This window comes from Mustela erminea, chromosome 8 (genome assembly GCF_009829155.1).
Source record: "Mustela erminea isolate mMusErm1 chromosome 8, mMusErm1.Pri, whole genome shotgun sequence".
Classification (NCBI taxonomy): domain Eukaryota; kingdom Metazoa; phylum Chordata; class Mammalia; order Carnivora; family Mustelidae; genus Mustela; species Mustela erminea.
Window position 1 is genome coordinate 41,061,918 of NC_045621.1, and position 17,315 is coordinate 41,079,232.

The following is a 17,315-nucleotide window of genomic DNA, read 5'->3' on the forward strand; positions in this document are numbered from 1 at the left end:
ATAGCAGCGAGCCTTTCCCTTAGTAGGTGCTCAGTAAATATTTATTGAATTGAAGTAAGTAACGTGAAGGGGTTATTTGTGAGGTGCAGAAAGGAGGGGGATGTTGAGGGTCTAACTTCTATGGAAACTAAAATTCAAATATACCAGTGAAACCTCAGTGAAATATATCAGTATCACCCTAACATTCTTAACAAATAGCTCAGTCTCTCTCTCTCTCTCTCTCTCTCTCTCTCTCTCTTTTGGCAAACCTTTATGATCCTTAGGTCCTCCTCATTTGTATGCTGCCTGGGGAACTGAACATGAGACCCAGATTGATACTGTGACATTTAAATCTTACCCGTGACATTTTCCCGAAGCTCTGCATAGCCAAGATGCTGTCTCTGGGGTGGTGCAGTGGTTGGGTGGGGCGGAGCATGAATTGTGTGTTCCTGGCTCTCCGGTCAAGCTCAAATCTGCTGCTGGTTCGTGGGTTCACACACCCAAGGTATTAAAGAATACTGGGCTATAGAGGAAAGTGTGTCCCAAGCCCTGACATAAAGCCAAAGCTTGACCCAATGGGGAGGACATTGAATGAATCAGGTGTCAGAACATTTGAGTTCCAACATCTCCACCAGCCATATGACCTTGAGCCAACTTGCCTCACAGCTCAGCAAGGTCATTTAGAGGACTAAAGGAGAAACACATATGCAAGTATTTTCAAAGTGGAGGATACCAAGGTCCTTCAAATGAATATACTGGAAACAGTTTGTCTGCTAACAGAAAGCAGGCCTTAGGTGGAGGAGGTGGGCCTTGGTCAGAAGGGTTCTGTTAGGGAGCGTCCCCTTGTCAAACACTTGCTGAGCCACTTGGCTGAGACATGAGGGATCCAAGTCATCGGTCTGGCCTCTCACAAACCCATCCTTTGATGTGCATGCCCCACATCTGGCTGGTTGTAGCATTTGGTTCATCCCTGAGTGCAGGCCATCTCTGGCTACTGGTCTCCAACTAGGGTCTTTTCACAAAGGGTCTGCTGATCTTGGAGCAGGTGTCATGGAGGGACTCTTTCTGTGTGTGATTCTCTTCTGTGGAGGCATAGAGGGCCATATGGTGATCTTCGGCCCACCAGAGGGCCATATGGTGATCTTCGGCCCACCGAAGTCCATACTGGGGTTAGATGCCCCCTAGAGGCAGGACGACATCTCCTCTGACTTTGTATCTCTGATGTTTTAGTTGGGATTGGATTCAGGATGATAAAAGCTCTTTTCTTTTCACCTAACAGTCGTGGGCAGGTGCTCAGTTTGGTGGGGTGTTCAAGGACTTAGGCTGAAGAAGGGTCTCCCACCCTCAGCACACGGCTTCCATGGCCGCCATGTTGTTTCTGATCCAGCCAACTGGGAGGAGGAAGGAAATGGAGGAGGGGACTGAGGAACTCCAAAGGACCGCCTGAAGAGAGACACTTTTCTTCATCTTCCACTTGCTAGATAGAACCAACTACATGGCCTTTGCAGTGAGGGAGACAGGGAAATGACTCAGAGAAAAGAAGAAATGGATTCTGCTGATGAGCTGTTGATCAATTCCAGGGTCACAGTGTAGTAGAGAGTAAGTGAGTGCTCAGTGCGTGCTTGCTGACTGAATGGGCCCAGTGAAGAATTTAACTAGTTTATGTAATGATGGGCAGCACCAGCAGGAACATGATCTTCAGAGAATCTGTCCGAAGTTGTTGATTTTCTGCACACGGTTTCTACATATCTCATCAGGCTGAGCAACATTTCATTTAATGCTTATTGTCCTCAGTGTGTCCAGGGCGCTGTCACATGTTAGAGATACCCTTTGAGGAACCCCAGGTCCCTGCCTGCAAGGCACTTTCCACCTATGTGAGGGTATCCGGCGTCTGTATATTAAACTGGCTACAGTTCCGCCAGAAAGCCAGATACTATTATATTCATAACCAGAGTTGTATCCTCTTTAGTGGATTTATCTAAAATCCTTTGAACACTGAACCATATGTTGAAACCCTTGATGGACTATTAATCAAAATTTTGTTCTGGGCTCTGGAGCCCTGATGGAAAATGCGTCTGTATAAGTAGCCTTTTGGGGAAAATTACACATTTTACACTGAAGCAAGTAATCAAGTCTTCCCCACCCTTCACAATGGAAAAGCAGAGATGGCAGCTTAAGCAAATGAAAAGCAGGATGATTATATTCTAATGAGAATGCAGGGCTAGCACAATTACAGACAAGTGTGCAAAGTTAGTGAAGGCTTTCTTTCTATTTTGTGAGTCGTTATATGAAAATACCCTTAGGCTTTCCTGCTGCTTTGTGGGGGTCAGAAATGGCCATCGATGCATTTGAATGTAATCATGAACGCATCTTATTGTATCACTTTCCACTTTTAAGAGGGAGCTGGATTCTCAAGAACAGTGAAGACATGAAATCTGAGAGCCAGGAGGAGACAGGTGGAACCAGGCCAACAGCAGGGACCGTCTAGGGTGAGGCCATCTGGCACATCGCCTCTCTGCACAGACACCCCTTCAGTTAGCAACTTGAGAGCCTAATGTGGACAGGAAACTGTAGCACATAGAAGAGAGTTCCGGAATGTCTGATACTCTTATTCGGCTTTGTTAAGAATAAAATTGATTCGCATTAATGCCTTTCCTGCATCTGTCTTAGAATTTACACCGGCCCATCGGGCTAGTCAATTGCAGGGGCTGGTGTGGGGACAAGATCGGGCAATGGCGGACGGTGGATTGGAGTCTCCTGAGGTTTAAACTTTGAATCTGTAGATATGAATTTGTCATTCTCTTTTGAAATTGAAGTGTTGTTAATAAAAAATGTCTGATTTTTGGATAAAAAAGTGTTTGCATATATAAGTGAAGGCACATGCCCTAGAGTCAGCATTCATATTTTAATTATGTAAAGGATTAATTTATTTTAAATGTATTTTCTGCTCTTAATGTGTGCTGGCTAAGCAGCAGCTAATTCCTTTAAGATGCCAGACTCTATTTCCCACGGGAGCAGCAGACCTGAATCCTCAAAGGTGTAAACTTCTAATTATAAAGGAAAAAACCAAAACAACAACAACAACAAAAAAACCACGTTCACACACATAGGCTGTTAGGATGCCAAATGCTATGATTTAGAATTTATCTAAGAGCATTTGTTTTTTGAATTTCAGGTTTAACTAAGGTAAGCACACAAAACCCCCTCCCCGCCACCACGCTTCTTTTTTCCCACTGATGGCCAAGGAGAGAAACTTCCTAAATATTCCTGAAAGAGAGAGAAAAGAGTGAAACTCTTTCCAAACTCTGAGAAAGAAAGGGACTTTGCTGTGTTTGGAGACCTAACAAGAGAGGAGACTGCCCATGAATGGAAGGTCTCAGGTGCCTCACGCTCTGCTAGCCCCAGCCTGGGGTGAGGGCTCTAGGAATGGAGGCATTATGCCTGCCCACACTCAGGCTGTTCTCACAGAACCACGAATGTCCTCCCCATCCTTGAATTCGCTATAGTTGAGTGTGACTTAAAGGGATCTCCTGGGTCAGCACTTAAGACGGAGAGGAGAAGTAGGGAGCAGGAGAGAGTGAGGGAAGGAAGGTGTTAAATGAAAACAAAGTGTCCCCCTGCCCATCACCAATAGAGGGGAAACCCCATGGGAACTGCATAACTCCCCCCTGCTGGTCAAGGCATTATTCCAACCACCTGGTGAAGAATTATACTTGCTGCTACAAAGAATATACACATCTGAAATTCTATTAAATGTTGTTAGCTTGCAGAAAGTTTGAACCAATTAAAATCACACACCAAAACAGAATACTATCTAAAAAACAAAAAATCATTGGGATTTTCAGGTAGGATAATCTTTAACTGTTTCTGCTTTTAGAGGCAGATTGGAACGTGATAATTGAAGTTTGCATGATTTGTGATTAGCATCTCTACATAATCAGGACTTATGGCACACTGATTGCTCCTATTTGATACTTTCTGGAAAAAAAAATCACCATTTCCTCTGACAGGTACTCTTCATGTTTGCTTGGTCTGTTCAATTCTTTTTCCTAAGTGTCTATTTATATCCTTTGCCCACCTTTCTCTTGTCTCTTAATTATTGATATGTAAAAGCTTTTTATATAAGAAGAATATTAACTTCTGCCAATTTTGTTATAAGTAACTTATCATAGGTCTTTCAACTATTTTGGTCATATAGAAATCATTTTTATTATTAGTTAGCAGTTTATGTTTTCATATACATCCACTATTTTCCTTTAAGGGTTTCTGGCTTGGGAGTTATAGTTAGAAATTCATGTTTATTTTAAAATTACAAAATTAGTCACTAAAATTTTCTCCCAGTAGGGGCACCTGACTGGCTCAGTCCATGGAGTGTGTGACTCTTACTCTCCAGGTCAAAGTTTGAGTGTCACATTGAGTGTAGAGATTACTTAAAAATAAAATCTTAAAAAAAAAAATAGATAAGTAAAATAAAATTTTCTTCCAATAGTTTCATGGTTTCATTTTTTAAAATATGTATATTTAAATCTTTACTCTCTGTGGGCATAAGATACAAGTTTAGGTTTTAACTTTTCATCCCCCCCCCCAAATGATTTGTTAGTTTTCCTAACAACTTGTATTGGATTTCTTTCTCATTCTCTCATTGCTTTAAATTCATGTGGATGTTTGGACCTATTTGTGGACTTTCAGTCTGCCTGTTCTGGTGTCAATTATACTGTAGCTCTACAATTTTAGAGATTATTAGGGTATGTTCTAATCATTACTTTTCTGTTTTCAAAATTTTTTGACTATTCTCCTATGCTTTCTTCCAACTGAATTTTATTTTTTTTAAAGCTATTATTTCTTTATTTGAGAGAGTGAGTGAGCAAGAGAACGTGAGCAGGGAAAGGAGCAGAGGGAGAGGGACAAGCAGACTCCTGCTGAGCAGGGAGGCCAATGTGTGGCTCCATCCCAGGATCATGAGATCATGACCTGAGCTGAAGGCATACGCTTATCCGACTGAGCCCCCTAGGCACCCCTAGACACAGAATTTTAGATGTATATGATCTTTACCTTTTTTCAAGAAGGGGTTTGTTTGGTACATGTGGTAGTCAGAATAATGCCTCTTACCCCCAGAAGATGTTCGTATCCTAATTCTCAGGACCTGTGAACAGATAAACTTACATGACAAAGGGACTTTGTTGATGTCATTAAATTAAGGATCTTGAGATGATTATGGGTCATTTGGGTTAGCCCAGTGTAATCCCAAGGGTCCTTTTAAATGGGAGAGAGAGGCAGAACAGGAGCATCAGAGGGAGCAGGGTGGATGGGTGAATGGTCAGAGAAGCAACAATGCTGGCTTTGAAGACAGAAGAAGGAACCACAAGACCAAGAACATGGATGAGTTCTAGGGACTGAAAAAGGCAAAGGAAAGGAATCTCCCCTAGAACTTCTGGAAGAAATGTAGCCCTTGATTCTAGGATGTCTCACTGCTAGAATGGTAAGGGAATAAATCTGTGCTATGTAAGCCACAAAGTTTGTGGTGGTTTTTTTATGGCAACAGTAGGAAACTAAAACAGTATACTTTTTAAGTTCCTCTAGATATAGAGGAACTTAATCTCCCATGGAGACCTTCTTGAGAATCTGTATGTTACTCTTACACATAAATAATAGCTTTGTAAACTGAAGAATCGGGTTACAGTAATTTTCCCTCAGAATTGTAGAGATACTGATACATTGATTTTTAGCACTTGGTCCTATAGAAGATAAGTTTGAAGACAATCTGACTGCATGTCTACCTTTAAAATGCTCACCCTGGGTGCTAAGAATAAGGTCCCCTTAGCCTTGAAACATATCTTCAAGGTCTATAAGTCTCCTTCTACTTATTTTTCTTGCTGTTGCTGAGCCTTTCAACTTGCAGGCTTGGATCTGTGTTCAGCTTAGAAAAAAATTTCAGGTATTACTCCTATGAGTTCTGTTTCTACTCCCTGTACAACATTTTCTGAGAATTCCCTTTATAGTTAGAGTCGGTTTCTTGTCTCTATTGTTAAAATATCATGATATTAGGTTTTTTTTTTTTTTTCAATCAACTGCCACAGTACAGTGTTTTACTATAGTTTGGTAATACATGTCTCCTTATACTTCTCAGGGCAAAATGGAGCAAGATACCACAGAAATAAACAGCACACTGAGATCACAACCCATGAGTTCATGGTGTACATGATCCAATCTAAGTGACTCCAGGCTGTTCTCTTTCACAGCATCCAAAATGCACTTCATATTTGCTTCATTTTGTGCAAACGTATTTCTTGGATCCAACCAATGGGAATTCCATCATTTGCACATTAATGACTAAGTGAAAGCAAACCTCTATATAATAAAGCTGACTGAGCTCATTTCATGCTTCCTGCTCTGGGAACTTCCATCCAAAAGGATTTATAATGAGGCATGTGTTCAAACACACATTCAAATGAAGGGGAAAAATGGGAAGTGGAAACCAACAAGGCATCAGGATCTTTCTGGAAATGACTCAGAAAAGGCTTTTAAAGAGAGATTTTCGTCATGGCTTCATAAAGTGCAAGCTCACTGTGACTAAGCTCGTTCTAAACAAGACATAAACACTTCCATGATGCAAAGGTTCTGGGTAATGAGAAGTGGACTTACTCTATCCACAGGTTGGTCTCCCTAATAACTAGGCAAAAACATCATTATATGTAGATGACGGATAACTCCAAGAAAGAGCCACCCATGTTTCTTTAGAGTATACAAGAGTCATGATTTCAACAGTCCCAAGGAAGGTCTTGTTCTGGGGCAGGATTATTAGAGATTACGTGATGAAATTTGTTTTTTTACAGAAATCTAAACCAAATTAAGCACAGGCATTGGGGCAGAGGGCATAAACATGACACAAAACATTAGAGAAGCTTGTGTTGACTTTGAAAACTTAACACTTTAAAAAAAAATCTCCCATGGAGACCTTCTAGAAACTTCTGAGCCAATGAGACACATAGGTTACCTCAGATTTTCAGGATGTGATGTAGACAGTAGAGGCTGGAGTGGGTGTTGGATGAAGACCAGGTGTAAAGAAGTTTTCCTCCAAGATTTCTGCTGAGTCATGATAGGAGTGTTGAAATGGTTAGGACCACAAATCCTGGGTGTCTGAATGAACTCACCATTACTGCCATTATCTATCACAACAGACCCTCAATGATCAGTCTTCACTTTGCCCTCCCTCACTCTCATACCATTCTGTTATCACCATAATGAAAACCTTAGTTCAGGTCTTCATAACCTCTCACCTGGCTTACTGTGAGAGGCTATTATGTTAAAAATGGGCCAGCGATTTGAACAGACACCACCGAGGAAGACAATGACCAATTAGCTCAGGAAAAGATGCTCAGTGTTACTGGTCTTCAAGAAAGTGAAAATTAAAACCACCAACAAGATGTCACTTCATACCCAAATTAAAATGAAAAATACCAAGAGCCCCAAAAGTTGGCTAGAATGTGGAGCAACTAAGACTCTGAGACACTACTGGTGAGAGCATAAGAATATACAACCGCTATCTAGAGCTCTGGATGGTTTCCTGTGAAGTTGAACACAAGCTCGCCCTGTCTCAGTGCATCCTCCCTTAGGTACTTACCCAAGGGAAGTGAGAACATATGTCTACAAGAAGCCTCGTATGAGAATGTTCAGAGCAACTTTATTATAGTCAAAAACCAGAAGCAATCCAAATGTTCATTAGCAAGAGAAAGGACAAACAGATTGTTGTTTATTCATACAATGGAGTACGTCTCAACAATAGAAAGAAATAAACTACTGATGGACTGTGAAGACATATGGGGAGAAAAGAAGCCCGACAGTTGCACACCATACAGTTCCATCTATATGAAGTTCAAGTATAGGCAACACTAATCTATAATGAGAGAAATCAGAATGGTGGTGCCTCTGGGAGTAAGAATGATTAAGGGAGCATGAAGGCATTTACTAGGATTTGGGAATTATTTTCTATTCTATTTGTGTGTTGAAACTTATAGAACCAAACACTTAGGATCTGTGCATTTTCTTGTTTTTCACTGAAGATAAAAATACACAGAACATATTTATTGATCCTATTTTTTGGTAATTTTAGTCTACTGAATGAATTTTTTTCAAGGTGCAGAATTGAGTTTTTCTTAAATAAAGGAATTTTTATTCTTTTATATATTATTCCTTTTTTCCATGGCTTCTGATCTCTTCCGCAGAAATTCCAGTTATCCTGATACCCTTCCCAGTCTCCAGTGCTCCACATTTTGTCCTTTTCATCTGCATTCTGAGAGAACTTCTCAGCTGCTTCTCCATATCACAGAGGGTGCTTCTTCTCTTTATGGCTTCCATGTGCTGATTTTAGTTCTGAAATTTATCTAGCATCTAATACTATTCTCTCCGTGCACACAGCTCCCTTCCTCTCTCTCCTGCTGATATAGAAATGAAAACACAGGTTTTGGAATCAGCTCTTGCTTGTCAATATAGGCCCCTGTCTATACGTATGTTTTGGGAAAATTAATTTAATTTAATAAGCTTCTTTTTCTAATCTGCAAAATGAGAATCAGAGTTGTAACAACTTCATAGTGTTATTGTAACAATTTTGTGAGCTAATGACTGTGCAGTACTTAGCCTGGCTCTGGGCATAAAGTACTGAGTAATATTAGCTTTCAACAGCAGCAGGGAGCATCTTCATCATTGCTATGCTTGCCTTCCGCCTGACAAACATTCAGTTTCAAGCTATTTACAACTCACCTTCTAGGTCTTTCATACACTGACTGACGGATGGTGGACCTCCAGCGAACATCTGTTGAAGAAACAGATAAATTTGTTCCTTTAGTTTTACCGTCTATTCTCACATAGCGTCATGTCACTATGTTTTTGTTGTTAATTAAACTCGATTATTAGTGAAAATCTATTCTTGGAGCAGGTTTTAAAACAATGAATCAATTCCTTTCCTCAGAAAAAATATTGTTACAATGTCACCTTGATGTCACTTGAACAATGAACCCATCAGGAACAGAAAACTGATTCCATGTTGAATTTTTATTCAGACAAACATTATAAGACTACATCAGAATTAGTTTTCCTGAAATAGGAATTTGGGGGGCACATCTTGTGGCAGTAGTTATTAAAATTTTGTTCTTTAAGATCTTTAAATATTTCTAATCTGTTTTATTTTTCTTTCAGGAAGTCTCAAAATAAATTATTAGAGAGATGATAAAGAAAGGTCTCTTTCTGCATGGCTAGCTTGATCGGTGGAACCTGTGACTCTTGTCTTGAGCCCCATGTTAGGTGTAGAGATTACTTAAAAATAAAATCTTAAGAAAAAAAGAAAAGAAAGAAAAAGAGAAAAGAAAGGAATAGATATAGACATCTAGTTTCTTAATGTTTAAGTAATGCCCAATTTTAAAAGAATAGGTACGCCTTAGGTTTTAATTTTGAAATTCCAATCCACCTGTTCAAATGTGAACTTACCATCCTCTGTGGGAAGGAGAAATCAAGATCACTCACACCAGACTTTAGTCCATCCTGCTTAAAGCTCTAGGCATTGATGAGCCAACTCCTTTTCATGTGCTGCAAAATTCTTTGCACCACTGTTGCCAGCACACCCAGGCAAAGCTTTGGTGGAGCCCATTGGAGTTGGTTCCGTTTCTTCATCACCACCATAGCCATAGTCACCAGTCAACCAAACCTAACACTGGTACTCAGGCTCCTCCACACCCTTATCACACTAGGGTTTGTCGCAGATAAGACAATCCGCATCAACACCTTTGCCAACACCGTCTCCATGCCTGATACTTTGCCCACCCCACAACTATGTCCATATGGCCAGGATCCTGACCCTTTGGTCTGGTTTTGGTAGAGAGCTGAGTTGCAGGACCATTCCTATATCTTATAAGCTTCCTTCTATCCTTACCTCCTTTCCAGTTAGTGAGCCTTCTAATTATAGGGAATTCCTTTTCCTGCCAGACCAATATGGCCCCAGGCATTTGAAGTAGATACCCATTACCTAAGATGGCTTCCCTATGCCCTCAACAGCTCTGATCACTGGGTATATTAGTTATCTACTGCTGCATAACAAATTACCCCAAACTTAGCCTGTTAAAACAATAAGCAGTTATGAACTCACAGTTTCTGAGGCTCGGTGGTTCTGGCTCAGGTTCTTTCACAAGATTTCAGTAATACTGTTGACACAGATTACAGTCTCTGAAGGTTGACTGGGACTGGAGGGCTCGCCTTCAATATCATTCATGTGGCTGTCACAGGAGGATTCTCTCTCTTCCCTGCAGTCCTCTCCATGGACTGCTGGTGACACAGCTTCACCTAGAGTAAGAGTTGTAGGAGAGAGAGAGCCAGTGAACACACCCAAGAGAGGATAACAACTTCCATTTGTAACTTAATCTCAGAAGTGACATCCCTTGACTTCAGCCATATTCTATTCATTCATGAGTCACTAAGTTCAACCCATACTCATGGGAAAGAGAATTGTGCTCCATCTTTTGGATGGAGGACTATCAAGAATTTTTGGAAATTAATAAAATTAATTTAATAAATGAATAAATAAGTTAATAAAATTAATAAAAAATAAAATATTTTATTTTATTTTAATATTTTATTTATTTATTCAACAGAGAGAGAGAGAGAGAGATCACAAGTAGGTAGAGAGGCAGGCACAGAGAGAGGGAGAACCAGGCTCCCTGCCGAGCAGAGAGCCCAATGTGGGGCTCAATCCTAGGACCCTGAGATCATGACCAGAGCGGAAAACAGAGGCTTAACCCACAGAGCCATCCAGGTGCCCCATTTGGACAACTTTTAAAAATTACCACCCTGAGTTAACACATATATATCTCCTCAGATGTACGAAAACACAGTTAAGTGAACTCATGATGTGTGAGCTTATTTCTTACCTTGGAGTGTTTGGATTCCTGTAGAAAAAAACAAAACAAAACAAAACAAAACAAAAACACTGCTCAGAGCTGCCCCATCCCCAGAGGGGGTTCACTGCTTTTCTGTCCCTCCGATCCATCTGGTTGCTCATTAACACAGCCCCTGACAAAGCAGAACTAATGAATTCTCTCAATGTAAGAGGGAGGGTATGTGAGAAAGCCCTGGAAAGGGGCAGAAATAGCTTAGTGCTGCAGGCAACATAATAGATTAACTCTTCAACCGCACAGTGATTCATCGTCCTGTCACAGACTCACTGAGCTGGAAAGAGAGTCAGGTCTCTTAACTGTCTAGAAAGTGGGGCTTTTGGATGAAGGTCAAACCCAAGAGAGTCATGGTTGTCCTGACAAGTTTGAGAAATAGTTTAAGGGATCATACAGTGGGTCTCAGAGCTTTGACACAGATTTGAGTAGCGCGAGGGTCTTGAAAGATGAGAACACTTTTAAGACACAAATATCCCTCTCTGCGCATGGCTTCGTCCTGGTGAAGGGCTTCTGCTCTATTCCTTGTAATGCGCTGTCGAAGGTCTGGTGATGCTTCTCATCTGCAACTTGGGCGTGTGGTTTGATCAGACGAGGGATTCTGACGTCAGATGTCATATCCGTCCATGTGGCTGTCCAAGCAAGTGAAATAGGGTTAATAGAAATAATATGGTTTATGTGAAGTTAACCTCAGGGGAACCTTGGAACAATGTTTCCCAGAGTGTGGTCCACAGAACCCTGGTCCCATGAGTCATTCCATGAGTAGAAAATTGTATGGTAAAATGAACATATGAAACATTGCACTAAATGCTGACGATGCATTAAATGCTAGATGATATGTTATTAGTAGGTGAAGGCATATGAGAACTCCTGCAGCTGAAAAATTATTCTCCTTCTCCTCCTCCTCTCCTTTATAACTATTAAACTGGATTTCAGCCAGTGTTTCCTAGATATCCTCATCTATGGAACACAGGGGCTTTAAATTTTAGAGAAATGTGTATTTTAACTTATAACTAATTTGCATTGCTGTCAAAGCACATAATCTGTAAGATGTGGTTTTTTAAAAATTTTTAAGTTCTGAAATTTTCTTTATGGTCTATTGCATATTCAATTTTTATAGATAATCCATTTGTACATGAGAACAATGTGCATTTCCCCATTGTTGAATGCCAGGATATCTGGACATCTATTGAACAGTTTGCGAAGTAGTGTTGGACCAGTCTTGTATCTCTATACTAATGTTGTTGTCTATTGGACACATTAGTTACGAGAAAGGGAGGTCACAACCTTCCATTCTGGTGGAGAATATCTCAGGGTCTCTCTGTAGTCTCTCAGTACTTGCCATATATATTTTGTAGTTATTTAGGATAACACAAACTCAGGATTGTCACAGAAATATAAAGTGAGCATTACTATCCCTAGTAATAATTTTTCTATTTTTATAACTGCTCCAGATTCCTTTAGTATTTGCCTTGTAGCCCTTACCTCTTTTAGCTTGCTGTAGGCCCATGCTCTAGGAGAATTGTGTCTAAATAGGGCATCGTAGATTTTTTTTAATTATGCGAAACTGGAACTCTGTATTTTCAGTGGGAAGTTTAGGTCATTTTAATCTACTGCAGTTACTATATATGAAGCCTTATTTTTCATCTTTATCTTACTTTGTGCTTTCTATTTGCCCTGCTAATTCTTTGGGTTTTTTTTCCCTTCTGTTAGAATAAGTTTGTTGCTGTTGATTCCATTTTCCCGTCTTGTAACTTGAAAATGATACTCTCTCCCTCCCCCTCCCTCCCTCTTCCTATATACTTTGTATATATTCACCTTTCTTTCACATTTTTTTTTAAAGAATCTTTTTTTTTAAATGACCGTTGTTTTACTTATTTGACAGACAGATCACAAGCAGGCAGAGAGGCAGGCAGAGAGAGAGAGGAGGAAGCAGGCTCCCCACCGAGTAGAGAGCCCGATGCGGGGCTCGATTCCAGGACCCTGGGATCATGACCCGAGCCGAAGGCAGAGGCTTTAACCCACTGAGCCACCCAGGCGCCCCTCTTTCACATTTTTTATCTCATTTCTCCATGCTCAACATTGGCCAATTCCTTCTCTGCTTTGCGATTCTTTCTCCGGCTGTATTTAATCTACTCGTAACCCATCTATTGAGTTTCTTGTTTTATCAGTTATAACTTGTATAATTTGATTATTAAAAGATATTCCTAGAAATTTGTCTTGTCGCCTGTTTATGGTCATTCATAGTATTTCATTTCTTCAAATAAAAACAGTTACGTCATTGTCTGTATATGGTAATTACAATTATTGAAGTACTTGAGGGAACTCACTCTGTTGTTTGTTATTTGCTGCTTTTCCTTGTCGTGACTTATTTCTTCATGACTTCATGTTTTAGAAGTAATTTTGAATTTATATTCACCAGGATGTTATCCAGGGCAATCCTGAGGATATACATCAATGCTGATTTTGTCTGTTGAGGGTTTGCTTCTGCATGGAGCCTGGGGTTCAGGGTCTTGTTCATCTCCCTCTGACTTCCTGAAACTCTTCCTGGTCTGCCTCCCTCCTCTCATCTAGCACAATGAGTCTCACGGACAAGAAGCTGAGAACATGGGGATAAAAGCCAATTGGTCTTTGAAAAACTTTGCCCCAGAGAGTTCAGTGGTTATCAGTGGCTTTCCCAAGACTTTGCTGGCATTGGTGCTCAGGTGACTTTGAGACTTGGCTAAGACAGCATAGTGAGTGAACTGCTGTTTTCTTAAGAAAGCCACATTCCCAGCATGAGACTAAGGGGAAGGAAGAACAAAAGAACAAAGCCACACATATGATGCAACAACACACAGGAACATTCTTTATCTCTGATTGCATATTAATGGCATGACTCACAAATGACTCTTTACAAGCAACTTTACTTAAAAAAACCAATATCCATTGGAGAGCTTCAGAAGTTTCAAGTGACGATTAAAAATTAAAAAAAAAAAAAAAAAGCTGTTAAACCTAATGTTATCTAATCACTCAAGAAGATCTCAAAAATTTATTAGCAATCATTTCAATCCAGGAGACAATAGGATATGCAATTAATACTTAAATCTAATCGCGTTAGATCTAACAATACAATGAGAGATGTAATTTCTGTTTGTGCTGAGTGGCTTGAGAAAAAAGATGCTTTTTGTTTCTATTTGAGAAATGAACACAGTAGAGATGAGAAAATTTAATGACAACCTGAATTTTGTTGCTGTTAAAATCAAGTCCAATACATCATACTGGAAAATCAAATCCATGTTGGCTGATGGAAACCCATATTCTGATCTCAGCTCTGCCACAGGATTTCTATGTGACTCTGAAAAGTCACTTCTGCCTCCTGGATCTGGGTTTGCTCAAATATAAAGAGTTTCTCTCATGGGTTTCTCCTGGCCCTGGAATTGCAAGATTTTTGTGATAAATATATATTGGTTTTTGCAGTATCAGGAGCACTGAAGACCCCAAACTAAAATTTTTATCTGACAAAATCCAGACTTTGAAAGATACCATGAATGGCTTGTTTAAAGTTATCAGCTAGTTGTTAACCAAGTCACAGAGGTTGAAGCTATTTTGTTAGTAAGAAAGAAGGAAAGCGCGGGGTGGGGGGGGGATGGGGAAGAAGTAGTTAAGAGAAGAAAAAGGAGCAGCCTTATGAAGCTGATTTTCAGATGGCATAGTAAGAGGGGAAGGAACTCAGCTCTTTTTGGCAGGTGTTGATATACATCTTAAGTATGCAAAAATCCCAGTATTTAGACAACAAGTTCCCTCTTGTGTTCAGTGATATCTATAATGCAAACTTCTTCAATTTCTATGAGAACACAGTTTTAAAAATCTCCATGAGGTTATATTTAAGGGCAAGATACACAGTGCTTTTCAGGTAGGTGATTTTAGACCACATTAGATGCAGTCTAAAATACTGTATGGGGATATAACATTTCAGAATTTTTTGAGGCACTTTGATCTATGGAAACGAGGGAAGAAAAAGAAGAAATGGTTGGGGAATTTTCTAAAATAAATTTTAGTTTCAAAAAAAAATTTTAGGTTCTTAGAAACGTCCTGTAGGAAGTATTCTTAAATTGTTCTGGATAAGAATTATGGAACGGGTTTGCTTCCCTTCACTAAGACAACAGTGTTCTGAAAGTATCCTTCATCCAGAGGACAGAGAATGTAAGAGGCAAAGAGGACAGTGTTATAGGGGAATCCTACAAGCACATTTGTCCAGAGATGTACAGTTCTTTCCAGCTAGGTATTCACATCCTTATGTGCTATACTTCCCGTCTTCCACTTTTCTTACAAGTTACCTTCGGCCTCCCCAAACTCTTAAGACAAGTTTTCCCCAGTATCCAAAAGTAGTGTTCTATAAAAACTTCCATAACGTGAAAGAGAATACAGCAAAGAAGCAACTGGCATTAACTTACATGGGAAAAGTTTTGAGCATTCCAAGACCCCCCAAATCACCTCTTTTAGGTTGTTCTGATACCTTAGGGTATATCCTGTTAATGGATGCACAAAATAAATTGAGATAAAGCACAGATGCTCAGATACAGCTCAAGACTCTGGCAGCTGAAAGTGGTTTCCGGGGAAGGAGCTGGACGGCGCTCCTCTCACCAGTCAGGGTGCATGCTACCTTTATAACTGCTCGCTGCAAACCACTGCTGAATTCTTCATTATTGCTGATTTTCACCTTTTTTCATAAAAGCAAAAATCCTCTTAAATTTCCTTCAGTTAATGAAAACAGGTACTAGCATTAGGTCTTTTGTAAAAATGAAGTGGTGTCACATGAACTTTTCAAAAGCTGGGATACCCATATTCATTTTACTCAAATCTCGGTCCTTCCTACCAATGACTGCTCCGTGAGAAGTCTGTATCCTGTCTCCTTCCACCTGTGACCATAGTCCTCCCTAAACTTCTGGTCTTTGGCAGAGCAGCTCTCCAGGACCCAACACTCTGGCTCTCTTGGACATCTTGTGCTTTTCCATCCAGCTCTATCTCCTGACTGTGGAACCAATAAACTTCTCCTCTATGGTGCCAAGTTCTTGGTCCACTATTTCAAACAACTCCAGCCTCTCTGTTGCCTCTGAGGGATTTCTCCATTCCACCCTGGGGTGCTAACTGTTCCATTTGTTTTCCACCAGGACGGAGGGCTTCTGGTGCTTGCTGTCCTTCCTGGGACCATAGCAAGAAAGTACTTTTACACAGATACAAGGCAAACAACAGCACATACTGGAGGGTCCGTGTGGTAGTGATGACAATCGGTTTACTGCTGAGCAGATTCAACCTTCAAACATTTACACAGGCCCTTGCTCGACTTGGGAAGATGAGGTCCCACAGTCCTGCTGTACAGTTTGCCCCTGGAAACTACCTTGCCTCTGTCGGCATGATTGGAAACAAGAGATGCTACCATAATGTAAAATGTAAAGACCGATAACAGCACTTCCATTCATTAAGCGCCCCCCTCCCTTTTTTTAAACTGATGAATCATCCATCAACTATTTAGAGGAGAGGACCCAGCCTTGGCAGGTAAAAGGCATTCCACAAGAAGACACATTTCTAAACGCCAGGAAGAGAGAGTGAATCACAGACTAGAGCCCTGAGTCTGGTTGGTCCTGGAAGCTTTACAAGCATGTTTTGATTTCCCAGTTCACTTCAGACTGCTACTCTTAGTCCCTATTGGGCTAACCCAACTCTAAGTGCTCATGTTGATTGTTCTGATGCAAAAGATGACCTGACTTCAGATCCACGAGCCCACCAAGGCTAACCCTGAACACCGTCCATTCTGAGGCTCATTCACAGTAAAATACACTTGAGGTGGGAAAAAAATTTATGTAGAAGCACATTACAGTATGGGTTAGGATCACTGGCTACCTTTAATCAACTGGTTTCAGCATATGCCAAATCAATAGATCTCTAAATAGGTCACTTTCAAGATTTAAAAAAAACAAAAAGAGGGAAAAGGCAAGCTTATTGGATTACTTCAGTATCTGCTTCCGGCCAGGCTTCCTTGTCCTGGAAATGCTGTAGTTGAGGAGGTTTCTAGAAGGGCATGCAGGTGGGGAATGTGAGGACTATGAGATCACAGGATCTCCAGAAACAGGCAATTTGCACATACAAATAGCTCACCACGGTGTGGACAGCCTCTTATGGGCACCTGTGCCCTTTCTGTTAACTCTCCTTATCTCTGCCACAACATCTTTCCTTCTGATAAGGGTTCTCATCAGAAGATGGGTTCTTGGAAACCTTATTCATGAGGATTCTCATCAGAATATGAGCGGTGAACACCTGTAACCACAGAACCGGTGGCAGAATCAACTAAGCACAAGTAGAAGAATTTTTGTCACATATTTGTCCATAATTTAAAAAAACACACAGGGTATGATCCATTTTTGT

General features: G+C 40.5%; 1 long non-coding RNA gene and 1 other non-coding gene across 3 annotated transcripts in view; one reads left to right on the forward strand and one right to left on the reverse strand.

The window, feature by feature from the left end:
- LOC116597473 overlaps positions 1 to 17,315 on the reverse strand; it is a 59,003-nt gene that overhangs the window by 20,767 nt on the left and 20,921 nt on the right. Inside the window, exons 2-4 of one of the 2 annotated variants that reach the window (XR_004288621.1) lie at positions 10,115 to 10,308; positions 8,737 to 8,788; positions 6,974 to 7,065 (exon numbers count right to left, since the gene is read on the reverse strand). This is a non-coding gene — a long non-coding RNA (uncharacterized LOC116597473). The remainder of the gene's footprint in view (positions 1 to 6,973; positions 7,066 to 8,736; positions 8,789 to 10,114; positions 10,309 to 17,315) is intronic. The other variant, XR_004288619.1, reaches the window with a different exon arrangement.
- On the forward strand, positions 3,818 to 3,952 carry LOC116598002. The gene has a single exon (XR_004288912.1). It is a non-coding gene; the product is annotated as a U8 small nucleolar RNA (small nucleolar RNA).